At 41.4% G+C, this 21,769-nt stretch overlaps 1 protein-coding gene across 6 annotated transcripts in view; it reads left to right on the top strand.

The window, feature by feature from the left end:
• Nucleotides 1–1,478: 1,478 nt before the first annotated feature.
• The window catches only part of RARB (retinoic acid receptor beta), a 324,309-nt gene continuing 304,018 nt past the window's right edge, over nt 1,479–21,769 (top strand). For 2 of the 6 annotated variants that reach the window (XM_048301814.1, XM_048301829.1), the window contains exons 1-2: nt 2,177–2,428; nt 10,257–10,356. The gene's annotated coding sequence lies outside the window, so the exon portion shown is untranslated. Of the gene's footprint in view, nt 1,543–2,176; nt 2,429–10,256; nt 10,357–21,769 lie in introns of those variants that run through there. The other 4 variants (XM_048301822.1, XM_048301837.1, XM_048301859.1 and 1 more) reach the window with 4 other exon arrangements.

The following is a 21,769-nucleotide window of genomic DNA, read 5'->3' as shown; positions in this document are numbered from 1 at the left end:
ATCTCCTGAAGTCATATCATGCAGATTCATGCAGTGAAAAAAACCCGCTGATGTTCTTATGAATAAAAGAAGGATTAGGAAGATTAAAACGCACACCACCCGACTCGTTGAAAAAAGGCTCAAGTATATGATATAGCCTTCTGCACAGCTTTGCCTTGAGGATCAGAGCTGGAACTGTTCTTGTCTTTGCTTTCGGGTAGTTCAGAGAGATGTCGGGTCCGGATCCCCCATATTGAGCTTTTCATAAAAGTTGCTGTAAGAAGGACATTGCAAAGAGAATGCTGCTGAGTGAATGATCAAATTTTATTTTATTTATTTATTTTTGTTATTACAGCCAGATGTTGCCTCAGGAAGTTGAAACAAGGAGTCAGGAACTGACAGTTTAATAATTAAATTGGGAAAGTTGGCAGGCCTCCTGCTACTTCCTCTGATACATAGCATCTTTGAATGAAAGCGTGCAGTATCCCAGTGGCACTCCTTCCGAACTGGCTCATCCATTACTGGGTAATGATTTTCCGTCGAGGCAACAGCAATGCACAGGGCCTATTACACCAGCTACATAAAGTTAAAAAGACATTATGAATAAAGCTTTTGCCGTGGCTTTTACCAACATTTCTACATAAGAGTGCCTAACGCTGACATGTGTTTATTAACACTTAATAATGTTTACATAATTCTTCCTTGTGCTCATTACAGCTGTCAAAAATCTGAATAGAGGGTGTTTTTGCCTGTTTTAGCTCTTGAAGACTTTGCAGTCTCTAAACTGAGATTAACAGCAGCTGAGAGAATGCTGAATGCCCAGTCAGTTCCTGTACGGCTGGGATGGAAGGCTTGGAGCCCGTTGTCGACCTTTTCTCCTTCTTTCGGGATTTCTTCCCTAGCAGGAGTTCTTAACATTTCCCACTGCATGCTCCGCTGCCCCTCGGGCCCGCACACTTGCAGAAGGCATGGAGAGTCTGCAGCCGTCAAGGCAAGAGGAAGCACATCGGCACTGAAGGTGTGACAAGAGGGGGCCGGGCTGAGAGTCTGATGGAAGAAAAAACTTTATCCAGAGGCTGCGGGCAGAGCAGTCAAACCGCAGGGTACTCGTGAGGTGAGGGGTCGGCGGGAGGGGGTAAGCCTGTCCGGTGTCCCGGCCCCTCGCGCCGGGCGAAAAGAGGGACAGGCGTACGACTGCTCTGACCGGGCGGGACCGCGCTCCGTCTGGGAAGCTCTTGACAGCGTCCGGGACGAGCCTAGGGAGGCCTGCGTGCCCTGTCCCGCCCCGCACCTGCCCCCCCATCGCAGAGCCCCCGCGGAGCTCCCGAGCGAGGAGGGTGCCTGAAGGATCTCCGCTCCCGCCTGAGGGATCTCCGCTCCCGCCTCCCGGCCCGCGCGGGCGGGAAGCGCCCCACGGCCCCCGGGCCCCGCGCGCGGCAAGGGGGCGCGCGAGCCCTCGCGGCCCCGCCAGGGGGCGGGGCGGGGCGGGGCGGGGGTCCGGGGCTGCCGTCGCCGCTGTCGGCGGCACTGGCGGGGCGGCGGCGGGAGCGGGAGGCTGCCGAGGTAAAGCGGGGCCGTCGGCTGCTGGGGAGGGGGGGGGGGGTCGGTTTCTCACCTGCCGCGCCGCGTCCGGCCTGGGGAGAGACGGGGAGGGGAGCGGGGCGCGCTGCCCGCTGTGCCCTCGCGGTCCCAGCTGGCGCGGCGCTCCCCCCGCGGCGCTTTCCGCGCGTGTCCGTGCCCCCCGCGCGGGGCCGCGCTGCCCCCGCACCAACTCGGAGCGGGTCAGCGCGGGGCACCGGGCGCGTCCTCCCGCGGCTCGGCGGGACGCGGGGCGAGCGGCGCGGGCGCTATTTTGGGCTGCAGCCCATGAGCGCGGTGATGTGGCGGCAGCGCCCGGGCGCTCCGTGCCTTCTCCTCCGCAGACAAAAGCGCGCCCGAGGCGCGTCGGGGGCTGGTTTGGAAACATGGAGCGCCAGGCTGTGCTCGGGACCCTGTCAGCTCGGCACCCCCTCGGCACCGCTGCGGCTGCTCTCCTGCTGGGCGGTGTTGGCCTGAATGAGCAGCTGTTTTGGCGGAAAATTAAAACCAAACCAAACCCCCAAAAACTTGATGTTTACAGATGTGGTTAAAACAAGGCGATGGGTCTCGGCGGCGCTTGCTGTGCAGAGTGGCTCGGTGTGTGAGAGCAAAGCCCCAGCGATGTACGCCTTGTGAGTGAGATTCCTGCGCAGGGAGAGCCGCGGTGCCCGTCCTTCAGCCGGCTGCGCGCTTCACCTCCCGCTAGTTCTGTGCCCCAGTAACTCGGGCAGCGGCCGGGCAGGCATGCAGGGCGGCTCTTCTGCGCCTTTTGGAAGTGAAAGTTCAGGTTTGCGGCTCCTCTCCTCGCCAGAGGATATTGTTGGGACGCGGTGGCAGTGAGCTGTGCGGCTGGAGCAGGAATTACTTCTGGGTGAGTGGGGCTGGCGGTGTGGGGGTCTGCGGGATCCCTTCTGCTGCCTGCCAGGGAGTGATCCATGGTTAGCAAATACAGAAGACTCGGCAGTATGTGTGCGTGTCGCAGGCGTTGATGCAAGAAGGTAACAGGGATGCTCTTTATGAATTTTTGGTGTTTTCTAGTGGCACATTGTTGTTTGTATGTAGAGTGACAGTTTGGTCGTTTGCATCTGTGGCAGAATTTTACTGCTTTGGATAGTGTTGATATTTTGCCTTTGGCTGAGACGTGCTTTTAATAGCATTTAAGCAAGCTATGTGTAACAAAATATGAAGGGCTAAATTACTGGCAATAAACGCGGTCTAACTTTATGCTTTGAAGAGAGAGGGGAGCCATAGCATGGATTCTGAAAACAAAGTAGTTAATGGAGCAACACAAAATATTATTGTCCAAGGAGTGCTGGATCCAAAATATGCCCACCAGGACCATACAGCAACAGTCCAAAGAAAGGAAATTCATTGAGACTGCTCTTCATCTCCTTCTCTTGGAACAGTTCTCGTGAGGAAGTTTAGCAAGCATAGGTAAATTATATAGGATGCTATGGCTGACTGAAGGAGTTGGATACCTAGTGCAAGAGCCTGTGCATGTGGGAGAAGTTGATTTAAGGTAAAGTGGTGTCAATGTAAATTTAGATCAGTTGTGTCATTGTGGTAGAAGTTGCTATGTGGACATCACTTGTTTGAAGTTCTGGTTATGTCATTTGGGAAGAATTGGAAGCAAAACTGAATACAAAAATATTGCTCTTAAAATAAGAGCATCAGGAGTTAGTGTGTGCTTTGTTTTTTAACCAAGAAAGTTGTTTTTGATTTAAAATATTAATTAAATCATTCCTTTATGAACCAAGCTCTGGGTAAGAGCTTGATGTGTCAGCATCTGTCTGTGCCTGTTTTAATGATCAGAGAAGGTTGATCCTCAGCTTTTTATGTGGGTCAGCTTCCAGCAAAATATGCTTTGCTAGATGAAGGGTTGCAGGATTTGTCCTTGTATAGTAGTGTCACAGTGTTAGTAAATGAGAGTGCCTCAACCTGGGTTGTCATTATGTGTAACTAAGTGTGCTTGTGAAGAATGCAAAGTGACTCCACCGCAGATGGTTGCACTTTGGGGTACTTTGCATCTCTTTTTGCACCTTCTTGCACAGGTCTTACAGTCCTCTTGCTTTTTACGGCTAATTCTCCCTAATAGCAATATGGTAAAGTGTCTCAGTTACACAGGAAAATTGGGTTCTCTCCAGGTAGAAAGAGCAGCACCACCAAGGACTGCTTTTTCATTTTCTACTGAGGTAATTTTGTCTGTGTCAGTAGTAAAAGGAATTTATTGATAGAGCTTGTTTTGGGGGTAGTGGGTCTCTATGGTGGGCGAGGTGTAGAAGGCTCAATGTTCTCACATATCCACATTTCTGTAGAAATAAACGAATTATTGCAGCAAATTCCTAACTGTGAGTGTCTGTAGGTGTGTACAGTAGGAGTTTGAGCCAGGTGTGCCTGAAAGGGATCATCCGTTTTCACACTTCTGTCGTTATGGATATGGTGGGTAGGTAGCATAAACTAAGTTCTTGTTGATTTCTGTGGATTTACACGTGTAAAATCAGAGTTGCAAGTAGGTTCTACCAGATCTGTGGTAATACTGGTGTTTCACACAAGAAATACAGGTATTTTCAAGACAAAGATTAGTTTTCATTACTTTGCACCCCAGGGTGGGGTTCTCCTAGTAGGTGATACAAACAAAGATTTAAAAATCTGCCACTCCTCAGTGGGATACAATACAAAGTCCAGCCATTGTCATCCAGCTGTTATGAGCAGTTACAGAGTGCTTTTTGTAGTGGTGGAAGTTTTTCTAACCCTTCTCAGCTAGGAGTTACTTCATGCATGAGGCTTTGATATCTTGCCTGATTTAATAACCTGTTGTTTCAGTAATATTTTGTAGTATTGAACTCTGTAAATTATCTGCTGTTAGATCTGTTGTCTTTCAATATCATTGACTCTCTTTTTTATCTGTTAGGGGGAGACAGTAGCTATTGAAATTCCCTAAAACAGCTTAGCTGATCTTACTTATAATAATGGAGTCTACTGCAATGAATATTGCAAGTCCAAACTGTTGTTAAAGCTTAGGCAAGATACTGGGGAAAATTATGTCCCAATATTTTCTTATTTGTAGGTTGTGTTCTAATTAAATATTCAATATTATAGGAGACGATCTTTGACTCCCAAGACACTGATGAAATGTCAGTTAAATCATATTTCCCTCCCTCAAGCCAACATGCAGTATTGTGTTTGCTACAGTACTGGGAAATCTTTAAGACTGGAGGAGTCATTGAACTTCTCATTTTCTGTAATCTGTAGTTTAGTTTGTATTCAAGGTAGATGGATTGGTAAATGCTGAACATGTAGGAAGTACAGACAAAAGAAAACAGAATCAGACCCATTGTGAAAAAGCCAAATGAAATACAGGAAAATATAGAAGATTCATAGAATAGACATTTACCTATAAGGAATTTTTCTTAGTTTTAAGACCTCCTCATGTTAGTGAAAGTGAAAAGAACTTCATTTATTAAATATTTATTTAGTTCGTTGAAGTAATACTTTGTAGGTTTTGGATTTATTTGCTACACCAGCCGAACATTTCTCTACTGTTCACCTCTTTGTTTTATCCTCACACAGTGAGCTTATTATTGTTAGTTTTGGTTACAGCCATATGTATTTTTGTAGCACTTTATAGCAAGTCTGTAGGGCAATAGACTCTACCATATCTCACATCTAATATATAACTTTATTTTTCAGCAATTATAGCTAGTCTGCTGCTCAGATCAGAATTAAAATTATTTAAGTATAATTAAAATACACCAATATTACTGAAATGATGAAATGCATATGAGCTCATTCAGTTTTTCTTTTCACTAGATTTTTTTGGGGGTTATTTTTAGTTTTAATACAGAGTGCAAGCTGTTGCTAATTAGCATGGCACTCTGGAGGTCGTCTCTATGTAAGCTAAATGGAGAGGATAGGATGAAGGGGGGAAAGAAATGCAACCTGCAGACGGAAAAGTGCCAGTCTTGGAGGCATTAAAAAGCTTTGCACATAGAGTGGGTTTTGTTCCATTTGTTAGACAAGTGATGGCAAAACCTTTCCAGGTCATGTGTAAAACTTCAGACGCGAGCTGAGTCCTGTGCCGATGTGTGTGTTCGTGCTGGGTGCAAGAGAGGGGCCTCTCTCTGGAGGGGCACTAGTTTCTCTTTTACTTCTTATGTAGGGCTACAGCTTGTCCCCTGTGTGGCAGGCTGGTGTGGGGAGTTGGAGGAGGGCACTGTGGGGCTGGGTGCTCATGCTGTTCCAGAGTTGCAGCAGGCTCACTGAAGAGATGCCATCACCATGTGGCAGCTCTGGTGTGTTTGCCGTGGCTTTTCTCTCATGAAAGCAGAGTATTGCAGACACTGGTGTTTGCTGCTGTTCTTAAATTGCTGAAGGTTATGTGTAGTATGGGGTATGTGTGTAACATGCACAGTTCTGCTAACAGCATGCACAAATGAATATACAGGTGTGATTATGTGTATAAGTAGTTTCATGTCTATTTTTCAATGTTAATACATGTTGTGTTCTTGAGTGGAACTGCTGCATCTGCTAAGGGGACAGGTTTTGAACTTGCACAGCTTAATCTTAAGGTCTGGGGCTGCTGATTGTTGGAGCATTTGGCAGTTGTGATTCCAGAAGTTTTAGGTCTTATCTAGGCAGATATGAAAAGCTTCTCCCTGTGGCAGCAATATGTAGCAAAGTAATAGAAGACAAGCTTTAAATAAATAATAAATAAAATCTTTATTAAACCCATTCTTGCATATGGGGAACATCCTATGAAGTTGTATAGAAGGCTGACTTCCTTGGGTCTCTGAATGAGAAGTATGCCCTCTGTGAGGGCATACTTTGTGCTGCCATGCAAGGAAGTGTGCTCTCAGTAGCTCAGCGAGGGTAACAGATTTTTTTTTCATACATATCCTTCTTCTTGTATCTGTTTTGACCTATGTCTAGATTCTTTGCAAATACTTTGGAATTAACACTGTCTAGTGAGTGGCAGGTACTGTTCATTTCATCAAAGCAATGCAGAGCACCCTATCTCGAAATAATGATTAGAAAGTGTTTTTCTTTAAGAGAGAGTGTTCTAACTCATGGAATTGGTACATACAAATATTTTAGCATTAGGTACCATTTGGAAATTTTAACAAAAATTGTAAATGTAATTAATAATAAAAAAAATTATGCTCTTTAAAGCTTTCTATCTAGAGTTCAAAGAAAAGTCAAAGGAAGTTACACATCGCATGTCTTTTATTTTTCTGGGGTCAGCTGCAGGAAGCTGTATAGCTACATTCCAAACCACATTAAACTTTCTTCAAATGTACTTTTTTGTTTTTAGTTTGAAAAAAGTGCTGTTCCAGAGTGTTTAGGTGATCTGAGATGCCACTCAGAGCATTATGTTGTCAAATCCTTTATGCTGCTCCTCTGAGGTTGTCCTCAGAACTTTCTTTGGGATCAGAAAGTGAGGTATCAGTGGTCCTGTCTGTGTCAGGGGACCTGTAAAGCAATGCTGTATGATCAAGGTGAAGTATGTAAAAGGCTTTTTTACATTTTCGTAAATCATTTAAAGAGTTTTAACTTGGAGCAGCCCCCTTGTTTCAGTTGGTGTCTGGAGTACATGGCATACAGGGAGATAGTGAGGGATCTGGGTTTGCCCGGCCTGGAGATCAGAAGATGAAGGTGAATTGTTGCCATTTCCTAATAGGCTGTTTTGTAACAGAGAGCAGTGCTCTTCTCTGAGGTGTACAGAGGAAGGATGAGGTGCAGTTGTCACATATAGAAATGAAGAAATTCTGACTGGGCATAAGGGAAAAAAAAATAACAATCGGAATGGTTAAACTCTGACCTGAGGTCTGTGGAGGTTGCAAGATTTGACCTTGGAGATTTAGAAACTTGACCAGACAAGACTCTGAACAACTTGTTCTCTAACTTTGAAATCAGCACTGCTTTGACTGGGACTTGGAGGACGTGGCCTCTAGAGGTCCTTTTCAGCCTAAATTATTCTGATTCTGTAAGATTTCCCACAGAGAAAATAAGTATTGTAAGAGTTATGCTAAATAGCTTTTAAATTACATTCTTAGGAGGAAAGAGCTGTTTGTTTGGGGGATCAGAGTCTTTTATGTAGTACTCATGGCCAAGATAATTTAGAATAAAAATGGATAAAGAGCACGTGCAAAGGAACAAGTTTAACTGTTGGGCAAAATGCTTCAGCACTGTGCTGCTGCCTTGACTAGTCACAGTCTTGCTGCTGTGTGTTGAGAGTGGCTCTGAGAAATAAATGTGATATGTGTCAAGTGGTAGTCTTTGCTGGATTTGCTGTGGGTACTGTTGGTGAGTTCTTGATAAGTCTGGGAAGGTATATAACATACTAAATTTGAAATTATTCTCATACTTCGATAAAAAATAAGTTTGATTGGGGTTTTTTTGTTGGTGTTTAGTTGTTTTGGGTTTTTTTCTGACAGAGTGGCTACTGAAGCTCTCTAAGATTGACTGCTGACATGTCCTTTGTTCCTGATGTGATGAGAGTACTCTCCGTAGATGGAGTTGCTCACTGTTGTTGGGGTATCATGTTTGACCATTTGTTTTTTGAGTCATTTCTCAGAACTAGCTTGATGCAAAACACCAGCACTACTTGTCTCAGGCATCTGTGTGAGGTCTTAGTGATGTCACCAGAAACCCCCATGGATTTGGCCTTCAGACTTCAATTTGTCCTTGAGTTAGTGATGACCAAATAATCTGTGTTACATGAGTTGTAATCCTGCCAGTATTATTAATTCCAAAGGTATCTCACTGAAATAACATGAACTTTATATACTGGTGGCTGTATGTTCAAAGTGGAAAATTCTGTAGTGGAGAACAAGTTGTATTTGTTATCCTGTACCCCTGTGTGAGACACACATCTGTCTGTGTATGTGTGCAGACATGATACATTCCTCCCTTCTTCTCCACAAATAAGCAACAGTAACTCCCCTGCTCTTCCCTCAAACAGATATGTTTGGGTTTTTTTCGCAATTGACATTAAATGTGTTTTACCAGTACTTGAGTGAGATATGCTAACAGTGGTTCAGGCTTAAAAGTTTAAGACTCGTTCAGCTTTTCAGAAAGACTGTTGGAGACAGTGTATGTCTAATCAGCAGCAGTGTAAGTAGGTGTTATCAATCTAGGCTGCTGTATTTTCTCTGGGGGTCAGATTGAGTGTGGCCTTTCTGCAGAGGTACAAGGGGCTTGTATAAAGCTTGAATGATTGCAGTCAGTGCTCTCTGTAGGATGCACAGACTTCAGTGCCTTTTCTCTCCAAGGGCTGCCTACCTGTGCAGGCCACAGGATGGCAATTGAGGAGGCATGTTAAGGAAAGCAAGCTGTTGCTCAATGGAGTGTAAGTCAGGAGAGAAGCTGTCTTGTGCTATCTTGTACTCCCTACAAGGAAGGGAAACTGCAGCTCTTTGCTCTGTCCTTTACCTTCCTTGAGTCCTGCTTTTGTCTTTAATATTCTTAACTGTATGTTTTTTATTATTTTTTTACCATTGACTGTCAAGCTTTTCAGCTCTAAGTCAGGCTTCCAAAAGACCTGAGAATGACTTAAGAGATACTAGGACGTTTGAATCCCTTTTACGAGCTCTGTGTATTTAAATCATACTCAGAATATGTTTTCCTGCATTGTACACAGATTAAAGGAAAATATGATTTCTTTAATTTTCAAATGAAAGGTCAAATGCATGCCTTGTTGAGTAAGCATAAGAAAAAGGCCAAATATCACTAGATTCAGATGAGAAATCTGGTAGCAGCTTTGTTGATTCTAACAAGGTTGTGATATGAAAACAAAATATATACAAATCAGGCTGGGGTTTTTTTGGTTGGGTTTTACGGTTAATTTTAACAATATTGTGTATCTTTGATTTAGAGAATTTCCTTTTTTGGGAAGCAAGTAGAGGAATGTTTTCAGAATAATATTATGAGTACCAAGGCCTAGACAGGCAGAGCACTTTTTTAGTTCAACACTCGTCGTTTTGTAGTGCTGCTGATATAGAGAGAAAAAATTGTCTTTTGCGGCTGCAGTTTCTTCACTCTGGTAGTGTTTGAGACCAGGAAATTCTCTGCTGAAGATGAAGAAGGACAATATGGAACAATTCCTTTTTTATTTTTCTTCCTTTTCTCCTCTTGGCTACTGTCTTGTCCTGCTTTTCTTGTTGGGCAGGAATGGTGTGACAGAAACAGTGGCGAGTTGGTTCAAAAGGATCGGTAGAGGTCATGTACTGAAATCACATTTCCTTTTTTTAAAAAGAGTGTAGAATTTTCTTGTGTTGATAGTTCAGCTGCAAAGGTTTTCCAGCTTTTTCCAAAGTTAAGCTGAATAAACTGGGGGAAGTTAATTAAATATGCTTGGTGTTAATGTAAACATGGTTGACTGGCCCTGGAATTCACTTGGGTGCTCACAGGCAGTTTTGGCAGGGACTACTATTTCTTCCTTGAGATGGAATTGAGGTCAGTGTTGCCAGTGATAGGGGTGGGAAAAGGAAGAAAGGAAGCATGTAATGAACCTGAGACACCACATTCAGAGACTTTAGTGAAGCAACACTCTGGTTTTGATTTCTCATTTGTGGATACTGGGGATACTGTTAAGATCTTCTCTGATTTTGCCCTGAGTATCATTGTTCTGGTGATGACTATGTTTGCCTCATTCCTTCAGAACTTAATTTTGTAATTGCTCTTTCCTTGTGTTCTTCCAGGATATCAAACTGACTTAGGTCCATGAAGACTATGCTGGTGTCAAGCTCCCTCTGACTTGCCTCCAGCTCCTCCTCAGGAGCAAAGGTACAGTTAATAGGGGTAAGTTAAAATCCACTCACAGAACCCCCTGAAGGAAATGAAGACTTTAATTAGTGACCTTTTCTTTGCGTGGCACTCTCCAGTACATTTCTTCCTTCCAAGCTGCTTGGTCCATGACAGCAGGCTATCAGTGACAGAGAAAGGGAAATCCAAAAAGTGGAGCCACTTTGAAACTGTAGTGAAAAGTTAATGAATAGAGCACTTACAGGGCAAATACCAATGCAGGCTGTGTGTGTCAGGAAAGCACTTTGAAAATGAAAAGTGCCCCCCAGTTGGTTTGTTCTCCTTTTAACTGATCTCTTTGAAAATCTACTTGGAATCACAGTTAAACTACTGTGATAAAATATGTTTTTGGTAGATAAAGTTGAAATAATACACATCTAGCAATTGGTAGTGTTGCTGGAAATAGTAAGCACATGTAGTAACAAACAAAAATTCCCATTTCTTGTTTCATCCTAAGGGCGAAGTACCCTTGGTGCAAAGCCCAGGGGACCTATATAGTCATTAACAGATGGAGGGGGACATTAATCTTCTACCCACAAATCTGCCCCAGCACATAAAGCAGGGAACGTCTGTTGTGAGGAGTGCTAGAGGTTGTACTGAACATGATAGTATAGTTTTTAATCACAGTGCCAGCCGCTCTTTCTATACATTGCTATGTTTTCTTAGTACTCTGTGTCTCTGGATTTCACTTTTTCTATCTATGCACGAGAGAGTGGCAGTGTTTCTGCTTTTTGAGGTGCTGGCAGAATTTTCTTCCAACACTCTTAAAATCTCTCTTTTGCTGTAAGCACTAGAGTATGTTAGGATATACTTCAAGTACGTTTCTGTGCGTAGGGAGAAATGTATCCTTTTTCTGTGTCATTCAGTCTTTCTCGTTTGGCAGTCAGCTAGGAGACAGGCATGGTTAATGAGGTATCTCAGCATCGTGTTTTTATGGGAGCACAGTTAAGGTTAGGAGTATGTCCAGTCTCCAACCTGCCTAGTGAGCATTCTGTATTTGGAAACAAATGCCAGCTGGCAGTGGTTAAGGAGTGCATGCTTATTCTGCTCATGATAGCCAAAACATGCTCCCTGCTGTGTGCTTTTGGCAGCTTTGCACTGGCAATATGTCTCAAATGCCAGTTGCATGTCCTCCTTTCCTCCTCCTAAGTGTGTCCCATAAGGCATGATTTAGCCTAAATAAAAATGTGCCTCTGTTAGATGTGGTAATGTATGGAAAGAAAGAGACCACTTATTTTTGAAAATTGAAGCTTTTCTGAAACACCTGTAGTACATTATTTCTACAGTGGAAATAAAAAGATGATTAATGTGTTCTCCTATACTTGGTGGCAAATTGGCCTTAAATTTCTGAAGATCTGATGATTTTTGTGCCACCAGTTCTTAGGCACGCTACGCTGAAATTTTGTGTAATTTATTCACAATGAGAGTGCTGGTTGGAATTTCACACCTAAAGTGACTGCATATTAAGTTTATTTGGAGTTCTAACTCTACTTATCTGGTCATTGTATTCATTATATTGGTGGTCAAATTAACTGCATTAATTTGTGGTCTGAACATAAGCATCTCCTCTTTGTTTTTATTTGTTGAATTGTTTTAAGTCAATGGACATCTAAAGTGGTATATTTTATTGAAAAGATACCTTACATGTAGGCAGAGTCAGTTTTACGATCAAGTGTTGCAAATCATAGGATAGTTTGGGTTGGAAGGGACCTTTAAAAGTCCTCTACTAAAGCTTATTTGAATTATTTGAAGCAGTTCTTGAATTGTGGTACATTGAATACAAATTCTTAAGAGTCTGAAGGTAAATAAATTCAGTCTACATTTCTTTGTCATTTTTTCTTCAGTCACAGTATAACAAAATGTAAAAAAAAACCAGTTTTACAAAAAGAGGCAAAACACTGAAGATTTTCAATGCAATACTCAACCAACTGTATTTAGAGTTCAGTCAGCTGTATTTAGGGTAGGGTAAGCAAGCTGTGCTTAGAACTTGGCTTTAGAAATACCTATGTATTTAAGCTTTGTACTGCTTTTTTTTCAAGGGGATCTCTCACCTTCTTTGTAGCAGATCTCAGTATTTGGGAAGATGATAATTCTTGAACAATGAAATTCTAAATCAGTGAAATTGTGTTGAAATCTCTTAAGATATGGGAATTTAAAAGTCAGATTATATTTTCCAACCTGTGTCCCTTAGGAAAAAGGGGTCACCTTGACAAAATTGTGAGCTTTGCAAAGCTAGGATCACACAACCACTGAAGAGGGAAGGAACAGTAGCCTTTGCAAAGTGCTAGGTTTTAGTTACCATGCTTCCACTTATCTGTTGAAGTCTGATTTAATGCTCCTGTTGCCCACTCTATGGTCACAGCTAGAACAATCTGCATCTCCCAGGCAGGAGGTAAAAAAAGAGGGCCTTACTGTGACCCTTTCCTCAAACCCATAGTTTACCTCAGCAGCCTGATACCGCTGTAATGTAACTTTCTCCCTCTCTTTGGCAAGAACTCAATTCAGTTTTTTCAACAGCTGATCTAAAATAGTGCACTTTCCTTGTAAGTACTTGGTTCCATCCATCATCCAGCTGTATCTTGGATGTCCAAGGGCATGGGCATCTTTGTCTAGGTATTTGAATGCTTTCGTTGTTGTCTGTGCTATAGTGGAATTGAGAGTCAAATCTTGCTGTGATCTGTGTTGATGAAGCACCACTGCACATTGGTTAACTGTATTCATGCTCTAAAAAAACCCTTGGGTATGACGTGCAAAAAAGGTATTTTAGAAAGTAGGTTGCAAAATCAAACCCTCAGAAGTTGTGAAATGTCAGATTTATGGTATTTCCTTCTGTGCCTGTAATTGATGCAGGAATATAGATCTTGCAGCTTTAATTTCACCACATCCTAATTGGATAACTCTTATGTTAAAAAAATGTGTGGCATGGTTGTGGTACTTTGTAAATAGCACAGTACCATTTATGTAGGAGGAAAAACAGTATTCACAGAAGAATGATTATAGAATTTGGTGCTAAGTTATTATGTACATGTAGAAGATAAACAGAATTGGTTCAACAGAATTTAAATTTCATGTCAGCTAAATATATTTGCATTATATAAACTTGATGTGTAACATAACTGTTTTCACTGAAGTTTCTCCATTTATGCTGGTGTTGAATTCTGCCTCTAGTCAAAAAGAACTTTTAGAAAAAGTTCTGCCAACACAGTTTTTTGTCTTGGAACAGCTTTGAGGCTTGCCAGCAGTGTTATTTCTTTTGAGTTGCAGGAGCAGCTCTAGTTACATGCCAAAATATGGTCTTATTTTTAAACTGAAAAATAAATGAAACCTATGTAGAAATGGAAACTTTGTTGAATGCCAAATTCTGACCATGCTACTCCCATTGGAACCACTAGGACCAATTTTTGCAGTCTGCACTGTCTTTATAGCATTAAAAGTTATTTCACAATGTGGGAAGTACTGGAAGAAATGAGTGTAAGAAAAGCAGGAAATCTGCCAAGGTCCATGTCTTTTTTTAAAAAGTTGTTATAACCTACTTGCTGAGATATGTTTTATGTTGATATCAAATTTAACCAGCTTTCAGTTATGGCCAGCCAGCCTCCATTTCAATAGTGTTATTCTGTAGAGAAGAGGCAGATCAAAAATTTTCGATACCAAAATATTTAAAAAATAATCATCATTTCATGATTTTGGTCTGTTTTCCTAATATAGTTAGACTTAAGAGCTTGGAGGCTCTATCTGTCAGGCTTCTTTCCATCCCATTTTTCTTAATTTTTAATGTGTTTGTCCAATGTCCAAAGCAGATTTTTAAGGTTAGTTCCAGTAAGACAGGGGTTAAAACAGACGGAGGGGGTTGGGAAGGGGAAATACAGTGTTCAAGAAGTGATTGGTTTGCTCCAAGACTATCTTCCTCAGATAGTAACCCTGGTAAAAAAGGCCCAGGTGTTTTGCCTCCAGCAGTGTGAAAGCATGCAAATCCATTGAGGGCTTTGAGAAGAGGCTCTAGTGATTTTGGACAGTTGCTGACTTTCAGCTTGTGTGAAAAGGATAGAACGGGTCTGTTATCTCACCATTCCACAATAAAAGGGAAGCAAAAAATTGTGTTATTAATCCAGATGATTTCCTGAATGTGTTGCATCTGGAATCTGAACTTGGTCTTGTGCTGAAGTCTTCAGAGCAGTTGAAGAGGTAGGTATAATCAAGCTGACCTCTGCAAGTATGACGAATGCTAAAGGAGAAAGTGGTTGCCATTCTGGCATTTTGAGGGCAAATTCAGCCAGGTAGTACAGATTAGCAAAAAGTCTACTGAGACCTGAAATGTTCACTAGTTTTGACAGCTGAGCAGTTGTTCTGGCTGTGCCACCAGGCAGCTGTGGGCCTACTGTCTGTGGCTGAAAGATAGCATATTGCCTAGCACAGCTCTGTGCTCTTGACAGTAATGTGTTTGTAGATCAGTGCAGCTGGGCAGTGTACTGGCACTCAGGGTTGTTACTGCCGCTTCTCAAGGATGAGTTGTGAAGAGCCTTATTAGCAGTGTACCTGCTTGGGAATTGCATACTCTTTCGGGGTGAAGTTAGTCATTCATAGGATTACAGTAGAGGCTGGTGTGATCATCTGCCCTTCCAAACCTGCTCTTTTTTGGTACTGAACTTTTGATCCTGCAGAGCAAAAGCTCGTATTTGAGGCACTGAATTCACCTTGGGTGATGCATAGTCCTTGCTTAGACCGGAAAACAATGAATTTATGTTCTGAGCAGATATAGCCCCTTTACTCAGATGGCAAGTTTTAAACATAGCCTTTCTGCTTTGTACATTTACACTGCTTTTGTGATGGACTTGTAGTACTGCTTCTACTTGCAGTAGCGTAATATGTTACTTTTATCTCAATTCATAAGGTGGATCTTCATTTTGTACCTAAAGGGAATTAAATAATAGTCTTCTGTAGGCTTTCTGGCAGGGCATGGTCAGCCCTAGGGATCTTTGACTGTAGTAATCTCATTGACAGAAGATGTAACTTGCCATAAATTGGATTTCCTCTTTCTGAACCTTGAAATGACCTATGAGCTTTAGAAATAAATGAAGATTCAGGGTGTCAAAAGGCAGTTAGAGACTAAGCTCCAACTGACTGAATTTGGTGCATAACTCATATTTTTATCTTTAGAAAGCTTAATTTTTACTTGGTGTATATGGTGTTGGAGGAGGCAGCAAAGGAACTACTTTCTACTGCTTGGTTCTGTAATTATAAATACAGTGACTTTGGTATGAGAAACATCAGACAATAAGTCTTGGTGATGGTTAAGTTAATTCACTTTCAGAAGTTCAATAATTCATCTAAGAAGTGTCAGCAGCTGGGCCTTGTTAATGGTAAGCCTTTCATTTCTTTTAAATCAATTGTGAATAATAGGATCCTTCAGAGAAAAATGATGAAGTAAGCATTGATTTCCAAATTGGGTGTCTGATATTGGAGCATTAATAAAATCTAGAGCAAGCGGGCAACTAGGACCTCATACACTCTGATCACCTAAGCAGTAATCAGAGAAAATCAATATTTTTTTTGTATGGTGCTAGATCTGTTAACATTTCATTTGTCATCATTCATCATTGTGTCTATAATTTCATTTTTATAATTGCCTGAATTTTGAGGGGCTTAATAGTATGCTTTGAATCAAGCATTTACTGTCAAGCTATTGTGAAACAGATGTGGTATTGCCATGTTGCCTATTCTTTGCTGTCTGTCTGTCTTACTATTTCTGGACTTTTAATAGCAATGGTCAAAGTAAACTCTTAGATATTTCAAATGAAGTTAAATTTTCTTAGAGGAGTTCCATGTAGACTTCCTGGAGTCCTCTGTTATTCTCTCTCTCCAAGCTTTGAGGTGCTGTGTTGCTTCTCTATAGTCATGTTCAATCTCACAGAGGTGTTAGGAACATCTCCAGTAAGATGGTGAAACTGTCAAAGAAGAATGGTTGTAGACAACATCTTCAGAACAGTGAGACTGCTGGTATGGTTTCCTCTGCAACATCTTCCTTGGGCTGTTGTTCATCAGCTACAGCTTCTGGCTCTGTGTGGTTTGTTCCAGCCTATCTTGTGTTGTTGAAGAGGCCTGTGACTGTCTGGATGTGTCAGAGGAGGAGACCAATGCTGACGTGGCTGGATTCTGGCCTTTGATGGCTTTAATACAGAGAACAACATTTTGGTGACAGGAACATCAGTGAGTGATCTGAGAGGGAGTAGTTGGTGGTAGTACATCCCACCAAGCCACCTGTCGATGGGATACCTGCATACCTTGTACTTCTAGCCTCAGAGTCAGTTGGGTTTTGTAATGCAGTGTGGAGGTTACAGACTTGTGAGTGTGGGGTTTATTTATTGGTTTTAATTGCATTTGGAGGCTGGGTTCAGTGGATGTTTAGAGCAGCTAAGTGCTGGCTTTTTCTATCCATATTGTGCTTACCAGCGATCCCATTTTCTTTAAAGCTGTATTGAGTTGGTATGGAAACCCACATACAGGCAAATCTCCTTGCTGTTGAAGTCAAGGGGAGTTGAGGCTAAAACTGGACCAGGATTTGGCCCATAAAGCATAGCAAGAAAATTTAACACTTATAATAAAACTCTTAAGGCAAATAAAATGTTCTAGCAGGTGTTCATAAATGTGCTTTATGCTCATAGACTCTGTTAAATGTTAATACTAAGGTCCTGCAGAAGCTGTGCATAAGGACTGAGTGAAGGAAGCAAATGTCTGTTAAATGTGCTGTGCAATATTGTAGCAAAGGTGGGTGGCAGTGCAATGCCATGCTACCTATTAGACTGAAATATGAAAGCTATTAGAGTTTCTGCTGAATTTTCATTTTGTGAGGGAGTAGTTTTCGAGAGAGAACATACCGTATAAAAAAAGCTATGTGTTGTGCAAAACTAGAAGTATCTTTGTCAGTGTATGCAGTTTTCTTGGATGCATGCAGAGCTTATTAAGGACAACTGCTAACATACTGTATTAGCAATAAATTTAAAATAAGACAATACTTGTGAGAAAAATAATGGCTGAGAAGCAGTTTTATTTTTTTTTTGATATTTCATTTTCATTGAATTATAATTTTTTCATGCCTTAGATGAACCCACAGGCAGAAGTCCTAACATGACTTAAAACATGTTTTGAGAATTATGGGTCTTGACAGGATTTTATATTTAGATCTCTGTCTTAGGTTAACTCTTAATATTTTTTTTTATTTATTCCATCACTTCACCATCAAAGCACAATGAGGTCCATTTTAGATTTCCAGGAGCTTTCTGGCTTTCCTCCTTTATGGCTTCTAAGAGAAGCATCTCTTGACTTTTTCAGCAGATTTTGCATCATGCCTTGAAAGCTGGTAGCTTGTACTGTCTTGGTTTCTTCTAGCAGTGAATTTCATTAGGATTCAGGTCAAACCCACAGGACACAAAAAAAAAAAATCTGAGTGTACTGGAGTCAGTTTCTAAAATGACACCATGAATGCGACAGTCATTGTTAGAATGTGTTTTGTTGGTGTTTGAGTAATTGACTTAGTTATCATCTCATCAATGCTCAGTCATTGTGTTGCAGGATAAAAGCAACCACATATTACAAAGATAGTCTCTTTCACCATTAACAGCAAGATGGCTGAGTGAGGGGAGGTCTTTCACACGACATTTAGATATACCAAGTAGCAAGCGTGTCCACGGTAATGTCAGGCTCTTCCAGTGTTGCCTTGGTCCTGTCCTCATGTTTGTTCCTGGCAGTGGCAGTGCTAACGTTTTTTTGGTGTCTTTTTGTTTGGTTTTTTTTTTTTTTCCTTATGTCGGCCAGGTTATTTTGACACTGATCTCTTCTCTGTGGTGACCAGTGACCGGACCTGTGGGAATGTCCTGAGGTTGTGTCAGGGGAGGTTTAGGTTGGATATTAGAAGAAGGTTTTTCACCCAGTGGGTGGTTGGACACTGGAACAGGCTCCCCCGGTCACAGCACCAGCCTGACAGAGTTCAAGTAGGGTTTGGACAGTACTCTCGGGCACATGGTGTGATTTTTGGGGTGTCCTGTGCTGGGCTGGGAGTTGGACTCAAATGATCCTTGTGAGTCCTTTCCAGCTCAAAATATTCTGTAATGTTGTGAAAAACTTGCTTTGTTCTACTTTGTTGTGAAAAGGAGTGAAGCATGCGCTTAGATGAGGGAATTGTCATCACTTGCTTTCGTAACAAAATCACAGGGACCACTTAGTTTTTTCCTCTGTAATACTGCACTAGTGTGCTTATGGATTTTAAAAGCAAGGCTGATGATCATCATCAGCCAGCAGATTGGGAGCTCCTACATATAGTAGAGTATCTTTTCTTTTGATCCTTCTAGGGCAAGGAGACCTAGTAGAGAAACAGGGTGAGGAAAGACTAGAAACTGTTTTTAATCAAGTGGAAAATATGTCAGTACTTCTCTTGTAAGTAGTGGCACTTCTAGAATAGTGATATTCATGCAGAACTTTTAATCCCTGCAGTACATTGCAAATGCATTGTCTGAGAATTAAATGTTAATTGAGGCCATTATTTGATGAGTGGACTATTTATATAGTAAAGTTATTTGAAGTAATGGGCCATGAATGCATTTTGTTTATTAACTTTCCCAGTGCTCGTTCTTCAATATCTTATCACAGAGCAGGCATTTTAAAATGGAAGGCTCTCCAATGACAAAGATCTGCAGCACAAAAAGTGTGTTACTTTTAAGTAGTGTGTTTTGTTGATTTCAAGAACAAAACAGCATATGGTTGAAGCCTTTGGAAGATTGAGATTTCAGGTAAATTTCTAACCATGGAAAAAAGAAAAATGTAGAAGAAAAAGGTATTTTTTTTTGTCTTTGAAGACTTGCATGATTCAAGTACTTTAATGGTCTTCTCCATTTTGAAGATGAGAAACTAGGGAAAGGAAAATTATTTACTTTGTCTGGGATTATGAAGGAAGTCTGGCAGACAAGGAAATTAAATTGAGATCCCCTAAATGTCAGGCCAGCTCCATAAATGCTAAAATATCCTTCCTTCCTTGTCTAAAATGTCTGTCAGAAATGTACAGTAAAGTTTAGGTTTTGTAGGATTTCCATAGGACAACTGCTTTGTGGCCTCCAGGGTGTGAATATCCACAAAAAAAAAAAAAAAAAATCACTCTTTGAAGCTGAGAGTATTTTATCTATTATTAAATCTGAAAAAAAGATAGTACAAAACCAACATACTTTTAATAATATTTTGGGTTTCCTTCTGTAATTGTTTAATGGAATTAATATGAATATTTTAGCTGTAAAGTTGGACAGCTGCGGCAGGATGTGATTTAACTGGGACACTGACTCTTCTTTCAATACATTCTGGCAAACTTTACAATATGCAATGTTGTAAAAGTCCACTTATCTATCCTGTAGCTTTCATACACTTCCTTAATTTACAGTTTTTTTTTTTTTTTTTTTCTTTAAAGGCCAAGTTGAAATTGCTCCTCAGTTCTTGGCTATGATAAAATTCAGTGCAAGGCAAAAACCTTCAAGAAGTTTCCCTCTCATGAAAGATGCTGGGACTTGTGCATGAGCAGTGTGTAGCTGTACTACCCATTTGTTCATCACATCTTGTCATGGTTTCCAGTATGTGCTAAACCACCACTTTTGCAGCTCGGTCTTTTGCTCGTTGGATCCAAACTCTGGTTTAGATACTTTTTGTCCAAGTAAGGAAAACATGGAATCATAGAATGGTTTGGATTAGAAGGGACCTGAAAGATCATTTGGTCCCAACTCCCCTGCCATGGGCAGGGATGCCTTCCCCTAGATCATGCTGCTCAAAGCCCCATCCAACCTGGTCTTGAACAATGCCAAAGATGGGGCATCCACAGCATCTCTGGGCAACCTGTTCCAGTGCCTCACCACCCTCACAGTAAAGAATTTCTTCCTCTAATCTAAATCTGCTTTCTTTAAAGTCATCACCCTTTGTCCTGTCACCACATATTCCTGTAAAAAGTCCCTCTCCATCTCTCTTGTAGGCCACCTTTATGTACTGGAAGGTACTCTAAGGTCTCTGTGGAGCCTCGTCTTCTCCAGGCTGAAGAAGAACCTCACTGGTCTCAGCCTGTCATTACAGGAGAGGTGCTCCAGCCCTCTTATCCTCCTCCTTCTGTTGGGGGCCCTGGAGCTGCCCACAGTACTCCAGGTAGGGTCAGAGTAGAAGGGGAGAATCAGTTGCCTGCCAATCTGTGCTAACTCTCATTTTCTAGTAGAAACTGTTTGGATTTTGCTTCTGGTCTGCTATGTGCTTGTGAACTTCTGTAACCATTTAGCATCTTTTGATGCATTGCAGTACATTTAGGCTCTGAACTTTTGAGTATTGTCAAATAAATACAGCAGAAAGCTGGCTGTTCGTAAGTGGGGAAGTATTGTATTTATATAATAACTGTATGCTAATAATAGAGAGAGAACGACAGTTTAATGAGTTTTCAATGCCATTGGGTTGACCTGATGATCTGCAGTGCTCTCAGCAGCAGAGACATGATGTTGGGTGTGTTGCTTTGTGCCATGCTGGAGGCAGCAGCTGGGTGAGCCAGCATCCCAGCCAGCTCCTGGGGACATTGGATGCGGCATGTGCCACTGGGACTCTGCCAAGTCTTAAATTCTGTCTCAGTAGCTGTGATGGGTTTGTGAATTCCAGTCAATGACAAAATAGAGTACTGTCTCTCTTCTTATCCGGTGCTGCTTTCTGCCCCATGGTGATCATGTGGTGTCCAGAGTTGTGTAGCTGGGAAGGCTTGCAGGGCTTTTGCAGGCCACCAGGTTCAGTTTGGAGACAGCTGGCTATAGCAAGCAAAGAACTGTGATAAATGATAACTTGAGTAAACCACATATGTGAGGTCTTGAATGAAGTCAAGATTGAAGTAATTTATTCTTGATGATTTGAACAAAAAGGCAGCTCTTACCATTTTAAAAGAATACCTTACAAACTCATCTTCTAAAGATAAAAGCTATCAAGCAGAAAACCATGATGTTACGCCAGATACCAATTACTGTGGTTTCTTAATGTGCTTGTGGTTTTTTTTTGTTTCACATTTATTAAATATTTAGAAGTTCAACTGTAGATATTTTTAATCAAAATCAGAATTTTCTCACAAAATGGGTGATTACATCATTTGCACATTTATATTGTAAGACGTTTTAACGATATAAGCATTTTTTCATTTAGACAGCAACCATAATAAATTGAAATAAAATTCAGCCTTGATTGATGTTCTATGTGTCATGTACAGGGCAAGTCCCATCTATAAAATGTGGTTTGCCAAGGCAGCAATATTAGTAGCATTTGAATGTTTTTCTTATTAAGGAGAAAAATGGTCAGCAACATCAATACCGTCTGCTCCAAAGACCATGGTAAATGGAAACTGCCTGCAGCACATTTGAATTCC

The sequence above is a fragment of the Corvus hawaiiensis genome, chromosome 1 (assembly GCF_020740725.1).
Source record: "Corvus hawaiiensis isolate bCorHaw1 chromosome 1, bCorHaw1.pri.cur, whole genome shotgun sequence".
Lineage (NCBI taxonomy): Eukaryota > Metazoa > Chordata > Aves > Passeriformes > Corvidae > Corvus > Corvus hawaiiensis.
Note: the sequence above shows the minus strand (reverse complement) of the source record. Positions and strands in the feature narration are given on the sequence as shown.